This window comes from Pyxicephalus adspersus, chromosome 6 (assembly GCF_032062135.1).
Source record: "Pyxicephalus adspersus chromosome 6, UCB_Pads_2.0, whole genome shotgun sequence".
In the NCBI taxonomy this organism is placed as follows: Eukaryota; Metazoa; Chordata; class Amphibia; order Anura; family Pyxicephalidae; genus Pyxicephalus; species Pyxicephalus adspersus.
This window is the reverse complement of record NC_092863.1, coordinates 10,115,546-10,130,714: the sequence shown is the minus strand read 5'-3', so window position 1 is coordinate 10,130,714 and position 15,169 is coordinate 10,115,546. Positions and strand designations below refer to the sequence as shown.

At 38.2% G+C, this 15,169-nt stretch overlaps 2 protein-coding genes across 3 annotated transcripts in view; one reads left to right on the top strand and one right to left on the bottom strand.

Annotated features, from left to right (window-relative positions):
• Positions 1–10,741, bottom strand: part of LOC140333078 (chloride channel CLIC-like protein 1) — a 79,917-nt gene extending 69,176 nt beyond the window's left edge. For both annotated transcript variants that reach the window (XM_072414484.1, XM_072414486.1), the window contains exons 1-2: positions 10,649–10,741; positions 6,768–6,879 (exon numbers count right to left, since the gene is read on the bottom strand). The gene's annotated coding sequence lies outside the window, so the exon portion shown is untranslated. The remainder of the gene's footprint in view (positions 1–6,767; positions 6,880–10,648) is intronic.
• A 1,067-nt stretch (positions 10,742–11,808) lies between these two features.
• PHACTR3 (phosphatase and actin regulator 3) overlaps positions 11,809–15,169 on the top strand; it is a 77,014-nt gene continuing 73,653 nt past the window's right edge. Inside the window, exon 1 of the mRNA XM_072414483.1 lies at positions 11,809–11,892. The gene's annotated coding sequence lies outside the window, so the exon portion shown is untranslated. The remainder of the gene's footprint in view (positions 11,893–15,169) is intronic.

Sequence of the window (15,169 nt, the reverse complement as noted above, 5' to 3'; positions counted from 1 at the left end):
ACCCCGCTGCGCTCTCCTACCTTCACAACCATTGCAGTCGTTTGTCTAATGTCGTTCGTGGATCCGCCAGGAAAGATCCCTGAATGACATCGAACAGCCACTGTACACGTCAGACTCTTGTCCGAGACGTTGCATTGCCTGAGAATCATCTGACGTGCCTGAAACTGGAGTGGGGTTGGGTACAGAGTAAAGCCATAGAGGGGCATCTACAGCATAAAACAGGAAAAGGTGGAGTAGAGGTCAAAAAACAGAGCGGCGATAGAAAGCAAACCAGATAAAAGAATGGTAGGCTGCAACATGGAGAGAAGGAGAAAAAAAAATAAAAAAAAACAGTAAAAACCAAATGAAAGATAATTAGATATAAAGTTTTGAGAGAATTGTAAAAGAATGTGGAACCAGTAAACACTTCACTCATAGATCAGTCAACCTATGATGAGAAGATACTCTGGTATGAACGTTCAGCTTACTACCACTGGTGGAGTCTTCCACCCTAATGTCAATGTTTACAACAAAATATGTCAACTTTTAGGAATTTCCTATATAAAAGTAAACATTAAGAACTTCAGAACTATGTGCTGAAGACAAACTGTTCCCAAAAAGCTACTCTTGATACTTGTCATTCAAGCCCAAGGTGCAGAAAAAACTCATTACTCAAGGCATCCCTAAGATTCTCTAGATGTGCATGACTAAAGAGCAAGATGAAGTGAAGAAAAAATGAATGAAGGAATCAAGACTTAGGTAGCTCAGCCAAAATTCTATGGCTGCATGTGATTTACACAGAAATGTTACTTTAAGTGGTATTCTTTCATTGCAAAAAGTACACTGATATAAACAATTCAATCCAACTACCTAGAAAAGTTCCAGTCTGTCAGTCCCCCAGGAAATGTCAATCTAAACCAAGTCAATCCTAAAAAAACAGCAAGACAAATAGGGGACAATTGAACTTTGAGGTTGTGTCTACTGAGGACCAGAACAATAGAGTAAAGTAGCTAATAAAGATATTTCGCAAAATGACAAACAACTTTAATTTAACCAAGAGAATGCAAGTAACATTTTGGAAAATGACCCAAGGAAATGTAATCTTTATGGACGAAGAATATCTGGGGCCTCATCCAATTGAAACTGTTAAAACACTAAGATCTAAAATAGGAATAGTGAAAAGGCTGCACAAAAATACTAGTTTGACTTCTTGGCACAACAGTTTGTCCCTGCCATTATACTAAAAAATCCTATGACCAGTTGGATTTAGGTCTCCACATTAGGAGACTCTCAATTAAAGTTTAAATAGGGTATGTGTGTGTATATATATATATATATATATATATATATATATATATATATATATATTACACACACACACACACACACACACATACATACCCTATTTAAACTTTATAACTTATATATACCAGATGCATGAAAACATTTCATTTTATGAATATAGCAGCAGTAAAAGTAGCCATTCCCCTGCCAGCAAGATGCAGAGAAGAACCCTTTCTCATTTTGTGGAAGAAATGGTCTCTCTTCAATGGTCCAACATGCCCTCTCGAGTTCTGCAATCGGTAAATCCCTGCCAATTGGAGAGCAAGTCAGGCTTCTGGAGAAAGACCATTACTTTTACATTAAGAGCTAAGGCATTGGCTTGCTGCATTTTTTTTGCACCAGGAACGTATTTACCGGTTTTCATGATAAATTAATTTGGGCTTGAAGTGGGAATGAGTTGTGTGCTGATTTTTCTGCAATAATATGGCCTGGAACTCAGACTCTTGTATAAAAATATGTCAATTTACAAAAAAAAGAATTTTGTCTGCAGCTCAGAAACACTGTGCTGGCCTGCTGTCTTGAGACTAAAATATGTAAACAAGATGAAAAGAAGTTTGTCCACACCCCAGGATAAAACACAGTCTAACAGTAAAAATGCAGTGGAACTCCTCAGGAAAAATAATTGAACTAGCAATCTTTTTAAACCAATCCTAACTCTGATTAATCATGCAATACAATTGGTTATTTTTACAGTAACTTTCCATGATACTACACCTGACATTGTGTTCTCCATTTATGTCGGTGAACGATTTGCTGGAGAGAGAAGTCAAATTATGAACATTTTTGCGCCCTGGGCTTCCCTCACCTTTCTGCCAGATTCTTGCAATGGCTTGCAAGTAGCTAATTCCAAATCTTGTATACAAACATATCAACCAGCTTGTCTTGTGATCTACTTCTTCAGCAATGTGGAATATCTTGGCACATTAAAGATTAACATACCGCCCAGCTGTTTTCGGCCTGGATATAAATGTCCATTCTTCTTTTTTCCCATTATTGTTTTTGTTTTGTATATATAAACCTCAAATCTTTACTGTTTGTTATTGTGAGTGGTGCTGCTATGCTGTGTTTTGGAATAATGATTATTCCCAAGAAGCAGCCGCACCCTGTCCAAATTCTAACCATTGCAACCTCCTAAATTCCTCACTGTGAGAACGGTCTTTGGATATGACATTAAAAAAATGGACTTTCCCAAGTGTTTAAAAGAATAAACTAGTTGTCCGAGTTCAACCTGTGGGAAAATGGCATGCAAAAAGCATGTAAATAGGAGATTTTAACTATAGATTCCCTGACCTGTGTATTTCTTCTAAGTCAGGGATGAAATCAATGAAGATGGTACCAAGTCAAGCAACTAGAACTTCAAGGAGAGGTCAGCAATGAATGCTCCCTTACTTCTCTCATGACAATTTAATGTTGAATGCATTGAAAATAACATTCTAGTCATGGAGTCCTAGTTAGCCATGTAGCTTTGCAAAGATAATGCTTAAAAAAAACTGGCTTAACCTAAGTATCATGCTGCTGCACTGAGAATACCAAATCTTTAAGAGTGTTTCTGCTGGCCATTTGCTGCATTGTGCCGCTCTGCTTCCTATTCCTACCAGTACAATGATCTCTGTACATGTAAAGTCCAAAGAATAATAAAGCAAGGAGAAAAAAAATATTATTAACATTTAAAGATGCATTAGCAATGGACAGCCAGAGATTATATGAGTTAGATTACTTGTTTGCAGTAGCAAAAATGAGGCAACATCCATCTTTCCAGCCAGCCCGCATCCTAAAATTAACTTCGATTGCCTCAATTTAATCCCCTTTAGTAAACATAATCGCTACCTCACACCAGAGGGAATATGTGCTATCTAGCATCTTTTCACGGTCTGCCAAAGCAGAGTTTTAATTGAAGAGGAGACAAAGGTGCACGCTCCATTACTATACATGAGAGCAATCAAGCTGTTTTGACATTATTACTACTTAAGCAATATCCCAAGACATTGCCTGCAGGGGTTTAAACAACAGTAGGTGTTATTTCACTGAAAAGCAAAATAAAAAAAATTCTGAGTACTGAAGCTAAATTCCTATGGAGGTGAATAATGCTGGCAGTATGTGTGAATGAGTTCCTGAGGTTTCTAAAGACTTTGCCTGAACTTGTACCATTATTCCCCCTTTTACAGTGCCCTGTCGCCCTCTTGTGGTGATAAACATTAACACAATCAGCTCAACATAAAAAAGCAAAACCTGTTTGCTTTGTTAGGTGTCAGTGCTTCTCCATGCACTGCAAGCAGATGGTGTAAAATATGTTTTATGAATTAAGTTAAGTTATTTTATATGAGACATTTTGCAATATAATACATCGGTAATTCCAACATTTTCCATCACTTTCCTATAGACTGGTTGAATAACACCTACTTCAGTCATCTGGAATCTGCCTTTCGCTCTATATTTCATAGATTAGTTTGTGTATGTGCTCCCACATAACTGTGCAAGACTTATAGAACTTATCATTGTCATGTCTGCCCTGTATGTCCAGATTACCTGGTTAGTGTTCTGAATGAGTATACAGCTCAGGTGTTCAGTAATTATCTGTATGATTGTTTCAGGTGTGTGACTGCATCTACTGACCAGATATCAGATTTATATCCAGGGAATCTGTATTCTGTACAAGGAGTTAAGTGCCCATCATCTCTCCTTGTTAGGATAAAGGTGGAGTTTAGCTTTAAGGGTTTAGCGTATGACAATAGAAGAGCACCATCTTGTGGTCAAATATGGTACAACAATAATCCAGTCTACTTTATATTACTTACTGATAACTTTTACTATTTATGCCTATTTATTATGTTTAATATAGCATTAGAAGAATTTTCTTTGAGAAAAAAAAAATACTTCCAATCTAGTCAGAAATTTAGAGTTGTATTTTGTCCCTCATACATTTTCTGTGTTATCCTTAATGTACAGTGCTGCATAATACTTTGGCTCTATATAAATCCTGTTTATTATTAATAATAATAATAATAATAACCCATCTAGTTCTTCTTTTGGACTACATAATGACTAGCCTATAAGTGGCGGAGATTTAGGGCTAGGAGTGGTTGAGTAGTTAATCAAAACACATTGAGAGGGTTTACACCTCTGCACAAAAATCCTGCGTACTCACAAACCACAACCGCCTCCATGTTTGGTTTCTAAACATAGCAGAACACCCAGGCTATTACTCATGCAGATTAATAATTCATAACCCAGAATGGTTATTAGTGTGTAAAGATTTGGATCACCCAAATCCTTCCTGCATTAATTAGAGCAGAATCAGCCCTTTTCTTCCATTTAGATGAGTAGGTTGATATCTGCAATGAAATCTTCATATCTGATGATCTGGGTGTTCCATACAATCCTGGGAGCAGCAGTAGTTTGTCTATCTCATTAATTTTCAACACTGTTTGCCTTTGTGTCTTACTTTGTAATTTTCTTCCTACGCCCTACCTACGGATAATAAACATACAGCTAATAAACTGGTTTTTGTTTGTTCTGAAGAACGCACAAATCTGAACAGAAAAGTTAGCGCTAACGTCACAATTTGTAGGTGGTGGCAGGTTGGATATTCATTTTCTTGTTTCCTGTATTTAGAGTCTTTACATTATAATCTACCAGTGTGTTGCTCAATTTGGGGCAAATACGAAGAGCAATGATACCCTATGTATTGTCAAGTCCTGTGGATCCCATTCAATAACATAGTATATTTTTATTTTCTTGCTTAGGTATACATTTTAAAGGTATACAGTTACTTCTATATTTTATCTTTGATAAATACAAATAAAGAATGAATTTTAATTAAGATTATCAAAGTGCCTCAAAAGCCTTTCTTTCGCTATACCCCCCTATTATTTCTCATCAATTATTAGGCTTGGCTAAACCTAAAATCATTGTTAATATTAGAACCCCTTCTTAGTACTTTTTTTCTTTTTTTCTTACATTTTAAAGGGTTCAGAACACAAAATCTAAAAGAGGATAACAATATTATCTTGGTGGCCATATTTTCAGATCTCCACACATAAGCTAATCATTGTGATCATATCATAGCCTTGTTGTTGGCAGATGTGCAATTAAAAAAAAAAAGATCACGGGAGGATAGCAAAACTGACAGACACAATACAAAATATACCAGAGACTGGGCAATCTGATTACATGTAGCCTTGTTACTCTGAGTTTGCATTTTAAAGCACATATGCAAAATAAAAATATTTCCTAGTTTAGCTAAAAACATGCAGTTAGTCTAGCTAGAACATGAGACAATTCAGTCATGGGGGGGCTAATGGAGTTTATATTTGTAGGAAACTCACACAAAGGGTAGCAGTTTAGTGCAGCTTAGTATCTACAGACTGTTCATTCTGGGTTTGTCTTTTATAATTACAGTATTTATATATAGCGTTGACATAATATACAGCGCTGTACAAAGTCCATAGTCACAAGTTGTCCCTCAAAGGGCTCACAATCCAATGTCCCTACCATATTTATATGTCATTAATCTCCCTGGCGGTAACCCCCGAGTGTGGTTCGGGGTAAAAAAAACATACTGAAAGCGGTAACCACACTCGGGGTAGGTAAAAACATAAAAAAAAACAAAAACACTTACCTGGTCCCATCGGCGTCTTGCTTGTCGGATCCTATCCTTGGGCCGCGCCGAGTAAAGTAACGTTCCCGGTGACGTTGGTGCGTGCGAGAGGCGTGGCGGGAAATTCAAATAATTTTGTATTGGATTCAATACAAAATAACTGTATTAAATCCAATAACAAAGTAACCATTATATATATATATATATATATATATATATGCTACGGTAGTTATTTTACTTGTACAGTTTTATATACAGTTTTTTAAAGTTTATTATTAAATTTATTAAATATTGGACGAATTTCAGGGAGTTTTGCCTAAGAATTATAGGCCTACAATGAGAGGTTCATACAGTCTAAGGACTATTTGGGGGGGGGTGTGGAGCCAATTACCCTAACTGCATGTTTTTGGAATGTGGAAGGAAACCGGAGTACCCGGAGGAAACCCACGTAGACACGGGGAGAACCTGCAAACTCCATGCAGATGGTGTCCTGGCTGAGATTTGAACCTTGGACCCAGCGCTGCAAAGACCAGAATGCTAACCTCTGAGGCACTGTGCTGTAGTCTTTTAGAATATTCAGCAAATTGCTGTGTAACATTAAAGTGGAAGTAAAAAGTCCCACTTTGAAAAATGAATGATCAGGTAGGTGGTTATTTAAGGGTCCCTTCTGCAACAACTCCCTGCCTCATCGCTGCCCAGCTGTCACATTTTGCTATAACTGTGTGTGTGAATGTGCAGTCAATATGACTACTTTGTCCATGGCCAAAACCCATGGTATCATTTACATCTATTATGAAGGCAAATCAAAGATCTTAAGTATCTATCGTCTTAGACTCTTTAGGCTTACCAGAGGCTGCTTGCACTGCCGGATGGTCAGAATAGGGAGGTGGCCGAGAAAAGAATTTAGTATTTCTTCAAGTTAAACTTCTTTTTCCTTTCATTTTCTTCAGCTTCAAGTCCTGCAAGTGTAAAATGTAAAAATATATCAACATATACTTCATTTATATAAGCAAAGCCATAAGGTAAGTTTACTATTTTTTTTATTTACATTTAAAGGTAAAATTAGTGCCTTAAAGCAGACACAACCTGAGTCTCTTAATACCTTTGTTAGTTTAAATGGCTGTCTCTGTAAACCTTACAGAAACCATTTTAACTTTATTATTAGGCTCTGATCTGCCCAACAAATGCCATCATCCTGTCCAAAGGGAGCTCAAATCACAGCTGTATGGGCTCAGATGTAAAGCCATGCCCAGTAATAACATAAAACAAGAGGAAGGTTTCTGTTTAACAAGGGTGTGAGCATGAATCCTGAGACAAGATATAGTCTTGATTTAATATACAGTGATCTTCCCAGCCCCTTTTAGCCGGGCGCACCACCCGGCACTTTTCAGTAACCACCCGCCTGTTTTTGGGCCACAATACAGATCTACCACCCACCTACAGCTTCTTCCCACCCAGATAAAGAACACTTATTATAGTCCACTTTCCAAGCTGTCTAGCAAAACAGCTGTAGTTGGGACAAAATTTCAAGACTGCTTACATTTAACCAAAAGTTTGTTAAACAATGCTACAACCGCTCAGTCACATGGCCACATGCAAACTACACTAAAAAAAAAAAAAAAAATGCGCTCCCTATGTTGCAAGAATAATGGCAACCGTAATATAGGCAGTGCTCAACCCAGAAATTTTTTTAAGCCGGGTGGGAAGAAATCGTAGGTGGGTGGCAGCTCCTGTATTGTGACCAAACTCTTTAGTAACCACCCAAAAACAGCCGGGTGGGTGCTGAAAAGTGCCGGGTGGTGCACCCAGCTAAAAGGGCCTGGGGAGAACCCTGTATAGGTTTAGTCTAATTTGCTGAAACGTGTGATTGTTTATTTGAAATATAGTGTGTGGGCACCAGGAAGCCATAGGAAATGAAGATAGCGGTGTCTGCTGGGCTGTTAGCGTAGCAAGAAGAGTGAAAGGTTGGTGAATGATGGCGCAGGAGGCTGTTCTCTAATGAGTGAGAGTTTCTGTAAATAGAAGGTTAAGGGAGGGATGTCAGATAGGAGAGTGGTGTAAAAGGCATCGCAAAGACTTTGTAGCATTGAAATAAATTCTTGTTTAAGGAACATCCAAAGCAAGCTGCATCTTGGCGGATCTACAAACGACCGTGCGAGCGCAGCGGGGCGCTGTTCACTCATTCTCCCTGTATGGACAGCACTCATTTATCTTTTGTCATTGTAGAGAATCCTGAAAGATCCTTTCCAATGACAAAAATCTAACGTGTGTACGTAACCTTACCCTCACCTGGCAGCACAGGTGTGTTCACTGCCAATCAGCGCTCCGGGAGGGGAGAACAGAAACATTGCTGAACTATCGTTATCCTGAGGGCTTCTTCTGTCCTTAGAACTGAGGGCTATACATGGGAACAAATACCCAACAGTACACCAATATCCCCCTACGTACCACACCAGGGGTCCCCTCCTCCTCCTGTGCCTCCGTCTGTATCTGTCATTTGCAACTCCTATTTATTGTACAGCGCTGCGTAATATGTTGGCGCTATATAAATACTGTTTATTAAGAATAATTAAAGTGGGGCATCAGACATTCCCTCATGGGAATCTTCCACACCCATGTGTTTTAATGGCAGTTATTGATTCCCACCAGGGAATGTCTTATTCCCCATTTTATAAATAAAGCCCCAGATCTTAGAGTTCTGTGATGAATGTGTCTAGCAAGATTTGTCCTATATTTTAGTATTTTTGGGAGGACATGAAGGCTTTTGTTTTCTTTTATTTTGCAGCTGTATGTTTAAAAGTAACAATAAATAAAATAATAAAGTAATATAAAAAATGTATATAAAACACATGTACAAAGAAACAATAAATAAATAATAGAAGAAATCATAAATATTATGAATATTATATGTAAAAATAAATATGATATTGAGCACTTTTTTTCCTTTAGAGGAAAGCCCCTTAATGACGCATGCATGATATCGGCCCCCAGCCTCTGGGATATGCAACGCATTGCTGCAGGTTTGGCAGGGGCGATAAAGACGGAAGGGAACCCCTTAAAAGTTTTAAAAAACATTATATTGTAATTATATTATATAAAAAAACAAAAAAAAAACAAACACATTTTGCATTAGGTAAGAGGTATAGGCCACTCATATATACCGTAATAGTAAAATATGTTTCAATGTATATACTGCACGGTGCATAAACATCTGGCAGTACAAAAAACAATTAGTCTATTAGAAGAAACAAAGTCTCCTATATCCATAAAATCCATTTCCAGACATTCTGCTTTAAATGTAAAACTATGAAATTCAGTAGAAGAAACATTGTATTGTATTTTATTGCTGCTCATTTTGTCTGGAGTTACTCTTTAAATGATTGGAAACTTCTATTTCTCAGCATTTTATAACTCTCTGACACCCCATTCATTCTCTATTGGGTGGACGTACTGCTCACTGCCACATGTATAAATCGCTGGACAAATGCAGGGATTCCCCCACAGTACCTTTTCCTGCCACTAGAGGTCCTACGTTTAATGGCCAGCATCATTCTACTCTCACTGAGCCCGGGTTCTCCACCTATGTCCTGAGAAATAACACAATCATGGAAATTCATTTGGGCCGTGATTATATACACATGACACAGATCAGCCCCGGTGCAATCTCTCACCTGGGGGAGGAGACTGGGGAAATGCTTCCTCTTACCTGCAGCAGACTGATGACATTACACCCTAGGCAAAGTCGCTGGACTGCTGTATAATAATATTAATTATATTGTTATGTGTCAGAAATTCTAAGGGAAGAATTGTAATATTACGGGAAATAATACATTTCCACATAAATATTGTTTGTACAACTGGCAATTATAAAGTATTGCTGGGAAACTTTCCCCATACGCCAGTAATCATCATACTTCACCAACTCTTACCAAATACCCCCAACCTGAACAGCCCCCCCCCACACAGGATAATGAGTGTCATACATGCCCTGATAATGAGTGTCATACATGTCAGGATAATGAGAGTTATACATGTCAGGATAATGAGTGTCATACATGTCAGGATAATGAGTGTCATACATGTCAGGATAATGAGTGTCATACATGTCATGATAAGGAGAATTCTACATGTCAGGATAATGAGAGTCATACATGTCAGGATAATGAGAGTTATACATGCCCTGATAATGAGAGTCATACATGTCAGGATAATGAGTGTCATACATGTAATGATAAGGAGAATTCTACATGTCAGGATTCAATGCCATGAGAGGGCGGGACTGACTGACAGGACCCCGCCTGAGGTGATGTGACGTCAACAGATCAGGGGGCGGGGCGTCACCTCCTGCATCCTGAGGTGAAATAATGGCGGGGAGATTTCTCTATGTGACGGGAGGCGAAATATAAACTAGAATGTTGTTTAAGAACACTTATATTAACATTCACAGGTTAGTCAATAGTCTTTAAGGTAATATCTGAGGAACTTAAATATTGGCAAATAAATTATGACGCCACAAGCATGCAGTCAGTGAAGTCAGCTCGAGTTTTATATGAATAAACCAAGCAGGTAGCTTGCAATTGTTCAAAGGCAGCCCATTCTATCCCTTGAAACAAGACAGCAGGTACCTGCATTGAAGTGCATAAGCAGAGTCGCTGAAGCTGCTGTAGAACTACAAGACCCAGCATGTCCTTGGCCTCCAGAAGCTGTGACCCCAATAATACCACTTACCGGGGTTTTATTCCTTATAGCACCCGATTTAATTCGCCGCCTCTACGGGATTCCGCGGCGACCAAAAATAGCCGCCGCACTCCTAGAAATAGCGCGTGTGCCTGGTTAGTACGCCGCCGCCACCTAGTGGCCGGAACAGCTCACTACAAAGAGGTGGATAATGCCCAGATTACACTGATTACTAATCCTAGATTTGCCAATTCCTAGAAGATTTATGTGTATAATATAAAAGCAAATAACACCCTGTGATAATCCACAGGCTGACTGGTGAAAATGAACAGCTGTATAATCTGATAAGGAGGATCACCTTAAATAATAGGGTAGATTACATGTTCCTACAGACCTCAATAGCAGGATTTAGCAGCAACAAGTTGATTTTCAATGGGTAAGATTTAACAGAAAATTTAGGACAAGCAACAGGATTACCGGATACCCATAAAGGATTGCCGGATACACATACCTGCTGCATTTCTATGCAATTATATTTATTGTTATACAACAGTACAAAACATCAAATCAATACAGATTATGTTATAATAAAAACAAATACAAACCATAATAAACAAATCGTATCACACAGGCGTATATAACAAATAATATACACGCTAACATTATACAACAAAAAAATGAAGAGGGAGGGCACTTAACCATACATTATAAGCAGTCCAACAATTGACATTATTATGGTCTGATGAAGGGACCTACAATACTAAAATATAACTAGAAGGCATCTTTATCCTGTATGGATGCCCTTAACCAAGGAGAAAAGGACATTGTTAAGATGTAAAGGATGTCCTAATGTAAAATATGAAGTTAAAGAAAAGCTTGCTACATCCCTCAGTTGTGCAGACTATAAAGATAGTTCCCCAAAACTTTTAATTTAAGCCATATAATTTATTAAGGTAAATATATTCTTTATAATGGCTTCATTTTAACAAAATCAGGGGTAGGCCAGGCCATGGGCCGGTACCAAGGGCCAAGAACCTGGGCTGTGCCCAACAGGGCTGCAACTGTCCTTGGTGGCTGCAGTTTTCACTGTGACAAGAATGTTTGTCCCCTCCTTTGTCATTTCATTCAGCCAATCACATAACCAGCTCCTGTCTTCTGTCATTTCATTATACAGCTCAGGTGTTCAGTAATTATCTGTATGATTGTTTCAGGTGTGTGACTGCATCTACTGACACCAAATATCACATTTATATCCAGGGAATCAGAATTCTGGTAATGAATATCATCTCTCAGTGGTAAGTTCTCTTTAAGTAGGAACTGTGTTCTTATTACTTTTGGCTTACATTTACGCCTTCTGAATACAAAGTTCTTTTTTAAATGCCCTGTGTAACAGATATTTTTCACTGGGTACATTACACCTCTCAACTCCCTAATTATTAGGATATACTTCCCTGTGTATGACATAACATGTTTTCAGAAAAGTATTGTTATAATGTATGTGTGCCTTCTTTGTAATAATATTATTAATAATAAACAGTATTTATTTAGTGCCAACATATTACACAGCACTGTACAATAAATAGGGGATGCAAAGACAGACAGATACAGACAGTGACACAGGAGAAGGAGAGGACCCTGCCCAGAAGAGCTTACAATCTAGGACCTGGGGAAGTAACACACACAATAGGAGACATTTTGTGATGTATAACAAACCTAGGGAAAGGAATGCATGTATGGTGAGATCCCCTTTACATTATGGTATTGTATGTTCTTTGCAATAGGTGTGCATACCTGTTGCATTCTACCCAATCACCTTGGGATGACAGGATAGATGTATGTGACCACCATTTCAAGGCAGTGGAACGTGGATATTTCAGTTTCTTTTGCCTGGATCAACTATGTCCATAGGGTTTTATATCTGGAATATGTTTATTTCCCTTGGTTGAACTTGATGGACTTAGTGTCTTTTTTCAACCTGACTTACTATGAAACTATATATTGGGTGGTTCCCTGTATTGGGCACCTGATGAAGTACCCAATGTTTCCTGAAACGCCATTTTGGATCCAAGACAACACAAATTGTAGATTCCTGCAGTGGCTGTGCTGCACTTCCAGAAATGTTGGACCGTCATGATGGCCCTATGTATTGAACACATCTGTACCTATGTTGCAGTTGTTATCAGTACATTACATGGTCTGCAGTTAGAATAAATGTGTCTTGCTGGGTGTCTCATTTATCCAGGTCATTGTACATCTGGTAATAGTTGGTCACATTCATCCTAAGGCTGTGAGGTTGTGGCTTGGCTACCGCTTCTTCAAGCCACTGTACCACTTGGTAAGGCTACGTAAACACGGCATTCATCCGATATTCACCTCGGGGCTGGTATCAGACAAGAATCTGGTGTGTGTACAGAACTCGTCGACGTCGTTCATGGATCAGTCCTGGTGGATCCGTAAATAGCGAATGATCGTAATACAAGTAAAGGGAAGTGAGCACAGCGGGGTGCCACTCCGTCATTCTCCCCCTCTCCATAGAGCAGAACAGTGCTGTATGTACAACGCTTATTCAGTCTTCTGCCTTTGGAAAGGATCTTTTATTTATCAATTATTAAATGTGTGTCTGACGCTACATCTTAAGTCTAAACCACAGCAGCCCAATTGGGAATGAATGGGGGTGAAAAAAGGCTTTAGTTCCTCACATTTTTATGCAATCTTTTTGTTCAACCCACTGAATTAAAGCTTAAAGTCTGCATGTGAGTTGTTTCATTTAAAATTAATTGTGGTAATGTACAGAACCAAAATTAGAAAAAAGTTGTCTCTGTCCCAAAATTTATGGACCTAACTGTACGTGAAACAATTCTGTATCTCATGGCCATTGCCAACTGCAACACGGAGCATTGCTAGGAGACTAATGCAGAACAGCCCCAAGAAGACGCACAGTGATTTACAACCATGCAGTACAATGTGCAGCAAATGAACAATCTACTCCTAATATGACATGGCTGGGTTTATAACACTTTGTACTGCTTACTTGTTAAGGAGAATGATATAACATGTTGTTTAATATCTAGGTGCAGACACAAGTTCTCCATTTGGACAATACTCATGGCATCTAGTAAGGCTGCACCGTTGGTCAATTTGTATCTGATGTGGCCTTTCTGTTTCAGATTTGTTTTATATAGCGCTGCAGGGGAAGTTTACTCTATGAAACAAGACAATTACTGGACCAAGGACTATTTCTATCTAATTCAAGTGCAACTCAATATAAGTTAGAAGCCTTAAGGCAATATAGTATAGCCAATCTAAGATTAGGTATAAAGTACAGTATTGTCATGCTAAGTGCATTCTTGTATTAGGGTGACATTAAATATTACTTGTCATGTACATGGGGACAAGTTCAGGAGAGATTTACAAGCACGGGTATCACTCCATTCGGTGGCTATCATGCGACTATAACACAACAAATCCAGGACTGGAGGGGTTAATGGCGGATGGAGACTCTTGTTATTGTATTGAGCATCTTATATTACAGGATAATGGTTTGCTTTTTTAAATACTCTCTGGAGGCCAATAGAGCATGGAAAGTGCAGAATTATATATGCAGGGCAAGGCATAGAACATCACCTAATCAACTATGAGTTATACAGACATTTATTATTTCAGTCATGACGGCTCAAATAGACTGCTGGCCCTCGAAGGAGTGATGTACTGAAATTGTGTGAACCTGTCATTACTTCATGGTAATACAGGGAAGCTAGACTTCAGCTTATCTATACAGTCATGAGAAAGAGAAAGTCATAATAAAAAAAAAAAAAAAAAAAACATGTCCTTAGGTCTTAAAATTACATAAATACAACCTTAGATGAACAACACATGAGATATTACACTATGTTATTATTTGTTTAAGTAGAAACATATAAAAATTCAGACGCTGTGTTTGAAAAAATTAATCAATTCTAGCAAGATTAATCCAATAATATTACCTGAGGGTTTTGCTACTTAATTAAAACTTGAAGAATTTACCATATGTTGCAACACACAGGTACAGACTGTAGAGCAACAACATATCCCCATTTGATTAGGTGAACATCTTCTTTCTAGTGTTTTTTTCAATAAACTACTATTATTTATCTAGTTTGAAATACAAACTGGCATCAAACGGCGGCAGTTTGAAAACGTCCAAACCATTATTTGATTTTATCTTTATTGTATTCCGCAGCATTAGCCGGCATCAGGCGCTTGTTCTATCCAGTCAGAAAGGTTTCAGCAATCTTACCAAGTCTCCCAATCCCCTGAGGAAGCCCTGCGGGGCCAAACAGGTTTTTGCTGTAACCATACATTGCTTAAATATACTGTAATTATTCTATAACTTCTAGAACAGTTCTTAGCCCAGGTCTAGTGCAGGAGGACTTAGTTTAGTTTTTAGTATGATAAATTAAATAAAAGTTTTAAAGAAAAAAGTTTTGCCCTACAAAAGCCTTTCTTTTCCTTCTCTTTTTCTCAACTGGCTATGCAGACGTTTTCAGGCTGGGCACTCTCTTTAAACAACTGGGTTGTTTTCCTTGGTTAAAT